Raw genomic sequence first — 6,706 nt, forward strand, 5'->3', positions numbered from 1 at the left:
TGGCCATGAACTCCTGAAACAAAATCCACAACATCTCCCCATCCTTTCTGTGTTCTTACACTTTCCCTCTCGAAACATGTCCTCTGCAGCTGGGAGGCTTTGCTCCAAAATCCAGTCCTTCCCAGCAGAGAGCAGGTCAGCCCTACAGCTCTTCCAGCTCCTCCCTTGGTGTCCCACCTGAGCTGACCCCAAACGCAGGACCTGCAGTCTCCACAGCCGTTCAGACAGGGACAGCAGCTCCTGCTGGCTCTTAGCTGGAGCAGGGAGTTACCTTCACACACCTGGGTGCTGCTGCAGCTGTATTTGTTCCTCACAGGGAGCTGCTGTCCCAGCACAGCAGCAACTCCTGCTCTGTGTCCTGTCACAGCAGAACAGGACTGTCCACACTTAGTGCCTCAAAGCAAGCAACATCTCTCCATTCCTTTCCTTTTGCTCTGTACAAAACACGCTACAGAGAACTCAATTATAAACTAAACCCATCTTCTTCCATCTCTGCTGTGCCACACCAAACAATGTATTAATGAAAACCAATTATAATTATTGACACAGAGGTAACTTCAGAAATTCCACCAGAGCACCTCGTGTTTGGGAGCTGCTGCATCCCACAAAACATCCCGTTCTGAGCACTTCAGGAGGATGCAGGACACCCTTTGCACACACCCAGGACAACCTGCCTTCACTCAAGCCTCTTCCTGGGTTCCAGTGCCGAGGAATTGGCTCACATCCCTCAGCACAAGGTCTAAGAGCCCTTCTGCTATTTCTGTGGTCATTAATTATGACAACTGGGTCTCTATCAGGGTTTTACAAGCTGGAAGGTACAACAGCTAATTAACATTGTGCTCTTGGTCCTCACAGCCTCCCAGCTGAGCCACAGTTCTGCCAAAATACTTGCTGGAGAGAAGGAAGGGGGAGAGAGGAAAAAAATATAAAGAAAGGCAGAAAATCATCTTGGCTCACAGCCCAAACCTTTCTCTTTTAAGATGCATTTCAAGAATCTGCTGGCTGGTAACCTCCCTGAGTTACAAGGGAGGCTGCTTGTCAAGAGCTGACCTGAGCTGGATTTAATTGGGAGCCAGCTGGAACGAGATCCAAAGGGCACCTTGGGGAGGCCCCATGGAGGGTGCCAGAGGGTGGGAACGGCCACCACACGAGCAGAGAGCACCCTCTGCAGCCACAAGCAGAGCCCAGACCTAGAGTGGGCTCTGGCTTTGGGTGGGAGAGCCCCGGGCTGTTCACAGCTCCGGGCAGCTCCCAGGACAGCGGTGCTGACTGGGGATTTACAAACTGGATTAGCTGGGAGCAACCAGCTGCTAATCCCAGCTCCTCCTCTGAGGCTGCTTGTTGCCTTAGGCACAACCACTGCCTTTCTGCTTCAAAATTTTCCTGTTCTGCAATATTTATTTCCCACATGAAGTTGTTTTTTTGGGGAAAGGAATATATTAATAGAGGAAAAACAAATCAAGTATTCTCCAGCAGTATTTTCCAGTAGAAAATATTGACCAGTTTCCACATCTAAGTATTATCAATATCCTAAGTCTTTAATTCCACCAGAAACAAAGCAAGTCCCTTTGAGAGTTTCAGTCAATGACTTGGGAACATTATCATTCTTGCTAAATGTAGCCCTTCAGGAAAATAGTGACCATCAAACTGCACTTTCAGCTATTTGAAACTACCCAGGGCATTCCCACTCCTTTATTCCACAGCCTGAGCACCTGCCACCTTACGGCTTCACCACCGGCTGGAAAGAAGTTTAATTTTTAATGGAGCAACATGACCTTTCTTTCCCTTCCAAATGAAGTGACACATGTTCACACAGAGGAAAACCAAACCACACCATGACACGCTGTGAGTTCAAAAGGCAGTGAAGACACAGAGAGCTCTTTCTGTGCTCTGCACAGGGCTGGCTCGCAGGTTCATCCTCACAGACAAGCAGAACCCAAGCTTTGCTGATCCCTCAGTGTTGCTACCTATCATCACATCATCATTTCAGAACTCCTGGATGCCTGACTATGAAAAATAATCCTCTTGTTTTCCTCCTACATATTTTAGCACTCCCCTCTGCTTCTCACCTGGCTTGTTACCAACCTGCCCTGACCACATGTTGCTGCAACCTTTGGCTCCCTCGCAAACTGAAATCTTTTGCTTTGATCCTGTAGTGAATCCAGACCCACAGTGACAGTGAGCTGGTATTGGAAAGCCAAGAAAGACCATCTATATATATTTTTTTCCACCCACAGTTCAGACTGGGGTGTGTAAAACTGCCCAGTTTATGCCCTCAGAACCCTTTCACCAGCCCAGTCACCAATGCCAAGCAAAACCTCCCCTGCCTGGTGAAAGAAAATCTCATAGTGGGTAAAAAAAGCGTCTGGTAGTCCATGGCCTTGTGCCAGCCCAGGGAATGCATCCGTCAGCCTGACCCACCGGGTTCTCCAAGCACACCTGGCTACCAAGGCTGGTGGAGCTGGCCAACACCAGACCAGCCCATTTTTACTGTTTGTGCCACCCCCAGCAAGGGCACAGGGTACCCAAACAAGCACCTTCACTAACAGCATTACAAACACACCAGGATGTCCGTCAGCACAAAGGTGTTTTATCCAGCAAAGAAGAAGTCTTGAACATGAACTTTTCAGCCCTGAAGCATTTTAAGCCATCCTCCCCTCGCAATTCCCACCACCGGTTGTTTATTTGTTTGCTGCACAACATCATAAGCATTTCTACCAGCTAGCAAACTTAAAATCCAATTGCTTTCTGCATGAAGTAAAGCCCTGTGTGCATAATGCCCTCTCTTTCCCTTGGAGTAATTTTCCTTCCTATTGTCCTAGATTGTAAGAAATGTGTGTATTTTATTTGCCATCTGTCAGAGGTGGGTTCTGTCGGTTCACTGGGCAGTTTGCTTTATCTCTTCCACACCCAATCCTCCCTCCAGGAGATCTCTTCTGTTCATGGCCAGTGAGTGTCCCTGCATGGCTGAGAAAATTCCATCATCCATGGGGAGAGGCTCTGCCCAGGGGAGGAGCCAAGCATTCCTACCTGGATCCAATCTGACTCCTGCAGCACCACAGCAGCCTTTGCCCACTGCATTCCCAGAGGAGCAGCTTTCTTCCCCACTGCATTCCCAGAGGAAGCCCAGGCCCATCCACACCAGCCCTGGAGCTTCAGAGGAAAACTCCAGCCTTGTGCAGGATCCCTGCTCCAGCAGAAGCACAGCTGGCACTGCAGGAGGGCTGAGCCACCATGGGATGGGACTGCTGCCACCACCCTGACCCACAGGCTGCCAGGGCCTGCTCTGACTCTGGCAGTGGCTTGTTTTCTCTTTTGTACCATTGCATTTGTATTTTTAATTTTCCTAGTAAAGAGCTGTTATTCCTACTCCCATATCTTTGCCTGAGAGCCTCTTAATTTCAAAATTATTACAATTCAGAGGGAGAGGGTTTGCATTTTCTATTTCAAGGGAGGCTCCTGCCTTCCTTAGCAGACACCTGTATCTGTGGAACTGGGAGCGTGGGCAGGGACAGTCCCACACTGATCCTGCTGAAAGCCTGTGGGTGCTCAGCCCTGTCCCTGCCTCTGCCTCTCCCTAAGAAGGGCAGCGCTTCGTGTCTCACTGACACATCTGAGAACCAGCAGAATTAGGCTCTTATGAAGTATAATTATTATAATTATTCATAAATGTCATCAAGATCTGCCTGTGATCGCTGCTCTCTTTCACTTGCAGCAGGGTAGGGGTGGCAGACGAATGCAAGTACTGGAACACTCATTTTTCAGGCTCACTCATGTCCTGTTTTCTCCAAAACCTCCAATTACAGCACAGGTGCCTGTTGAATCCCAGCCCTGCAGGGAGGAAGAGCAGCCAGTTCCATGGCTGGGTCACCTAGACACAGAGAAAACACTGTGATGGGAGCAGCAGCTGAGCCTGTTGGGTTTGCCCCGTGTCAGGCTGCGCACAGTGACACCACAGTGGTGTATTTTTAACAGATATTTTATAGGAATAGGTATAATGGGAAGAAAGGCAGTTTAAGAAGTTTGACCTGCAAATTTTAGATGAGCATTTGGAGAGATTCCAGTGAGGGAAAAGGCTGAGCACTCCCTGCTGTGCTTTCCTCCATCAGTCACACATTGGGAACAGAGCAGGGACACTCCAGCAGCTTCTGATTCTCTCCACTGCCTCTGCTTTCAGCCCCCAGCACTCAGCTCAGAGGGATTTCCAGCTGAGGAAACACCTCCTCAGCACCATCACTCAGCTCTGGAGCTGTGAAACAAATGCTCTGTCAGTCACAATTTTGTGAGCACAAAACAAATAGTGATGTATGGTGGCAAAGCTCCTTTCAACAGCTGATTACACAGATAATAACCTGTTTGGTTTTAGGGGTTTTTTTACACAGATTAATAATCATAAACTCAGTAGGTCAGGCATTACCACAAGATGAGTGGCTCTGACAACAAGCACTGCATTTAGAAAGGATGCTTAATTGAAGCTAATTTCACTAAGTGACCTTAAATAGCAATTTCCTTTTCATATGACAGAATGACTAATTTTTTTTTTCATTTAAGGCACAAACCTTCTATTTTTTCCTCCCTTCATGATTAACTTTGAAGTGCAAACTCCTGAATGTCCTTTTATCCAAGACTCAAAGGGCTGTGCACAGTGAAAGTTAACCTGCAAGGTTCTTTTCTATTTGTTCAGATAAAGGGTTGTACAGTCAGGTATTGAATACAGATTCTTTCCCTCAGAAATCAGAACGACAAGGCTATTCAAAGATCACACTGGTGAAACCACAGTGGATTTTGGCCCATCTGCAAATTACTAAATCTCGAGGGAAAACTGCAGCAGGCAGAATTCATCTGTACTGGCCTCCTCCTTGTTACCCTGAGCATCTTCACCTCTGCAATTTAATTATTTCACGTATTACCCAGCCAAATGAGAGGCAGCAGAGCTGTTCCCTGCTGCTCCCTCCATTCCCCTCACTTGCATGATGGAGCCTGCACTGAATCCTGACTTTGAGCCTGGACAAAGCCCTCCACAGCCACATTTAAATTTAGATAAACAGGACACAAACACTCCACAAATCTGATTGATTTTCTGGAGTCTTTCAGACAAGACCACTTGAGTTATAAAGAAATCGTGGGAAAGGATACTGGGAAAGGAAACAAACCAACAAAAGAAAAACCCAAACCAACATTTAGACCCTTCTCCTCTCAACAACAGCATGAGTTTCCTTAAGATGGACTCTCAAACAGGCCAAGGGAACAGGCCAAGGCTGAAGCAGCCACCGATTTCCCTGAGACACTTCACTGGTGTGTCCAAACCAGAATGAAGCATTTCCAAAGGTCTACTTAGCCCTCAACCAAACACTTCCCCAGGCTGGCTCTTACAAAGCATTTCCAGGCGCCATCGGTTCAGACTGTGTCTCCCTCTCCTAAAACAGTGACCAGAGCAATCCTGACTATTTAACGAGTGTGTTAACAAAAAAATGTCTGTAATTCGCTTTTATTTGCATGCCTGTGACCATGAAAGGAAGAGTCAGTACACTCACTTGAAATCAGAGTTCCATTAGGGATAATCGCTGTGTGAGCCGGCTCCCAATTACCACCAATTCCAACCCAAGGACACCTTTTCAAGGTAAAAAAGTTGCCATCATTTGGACTTCTGCACAGTGTCAAAATGTAAATAAAAGAGAAAGGAGAGCTTGGAGGAAGACTCCCAAGAGCTGAGATAACCAACTTAACAGAGGCAGTATGTACTAAATAGAAATCTCAATTTCTAATGCACCAACTCAGTTGAACAAAGCACCCCCTTCATGTGCCCATTGAGACTAATTATCACTTCCAGATTTGCTCTTTATTGCATTTTAAGGATGTTTCCCCCACTCTTACTGGTGCTACTCTGTGGTACTAACTCAACCTCTGAAAATAAATTTATCAAGGCACCATTGTGAATTTATCCAATGTTTTCATTGTTTTTAATGAATTTATTTATTTATTTTATTGTTTTTAATGAATTTATCTAATGTTTTCCCCACTGTTATTGGTGCTACTCTGTAGTACTAACTCAACCTCTGAAAATAAATTTATCAAGGCACCATTGTGAATTTATCCATGGTAATCAAGAGTCTCAATCTTGCTTTTGAACCAGCATGGTCCTATCAGAAGGGCAAGGTCCTTGTAAAGCAGCAAACTTCCCAGTTCAGCTCCATCTCTAAATGATCCCATTTTTTATTATTTCTACCTGCATGTTAGACAGGGATCAAGGAAAACATGGTATTAACTGCTGCTGCCATTCAATTAACATTTGTGGGTCTCCAAGGAAAACAGAGGTGTGGATAAATCCTTCAAACACACATTTCACCAGGAAAATTAATGGTTGTGGTTGAAAGGTCGTGCCTTTAACACACTGGCAAAGTTTGGGTCCAAGGTGGGTGTTGTGGCTCCTGGCATGATGCTGAACATTGCGCTTCCTATTTATACTGACAGCAAACAATTCATGTTTGCCCTAAAATACAGAATTTAGTGCTCTGTTCACACACCACTCTGTGCATTAATTGCTGACCCTTAGGCTGGAGTCCAGGGAACCACATTCATCAGCTGAAGCAAACTTGTGGAATTCCAAGAAGGTCCAGAGGAACTTTGTCTGCTTAAGTGACATGTGGTCCTGAATTTTTGGCTTTCAACACTTGAATTATTTTTCCATAAAGGCACAGCAAACCCC

At 46.1% G+C, this 6,706-nt stretch overlaps 1 long non-coding RNA gene across 1 annotated transcript; it reads right to left on the reverse strand.

The window, feature by feature from the left end:
- Positions 1-5,474: 5,474 nt before the first annotated feature.
- On the reverse strand, positions 5,475-6,621 carry LOC137485322 (uncharacterized). The gene is made up of 2 exons (XR_011005271.1): positions 6,055-6,621; positions 5,475-5,902 (listed from the first exon to the last, which is right to left on the reverse strand). It is a non-coding gene; the product is annotated as an uncharacterized lncRNA (long non-coding RNA).
- Between the last annotated feature and the right edge of the window lie 85 nt (positions 6,622-6,706).

Source organism: Anomalospiza imberbis, chromosome 19 (genome assembly GCF_031753505.1).
Source record: "Anomalospiza imberbis isolate Cuckoo-Finch-1a 21T00152 chromosome 19, ASM3175350v1, whole genome shotgun sequence".
NCBI classification, from domain to species: Eukaryota; Metazoa; Chordata; class Aves; order Passeriformes; family Viduidae; genus Anomalospiza; species Anomalospiza imberbis.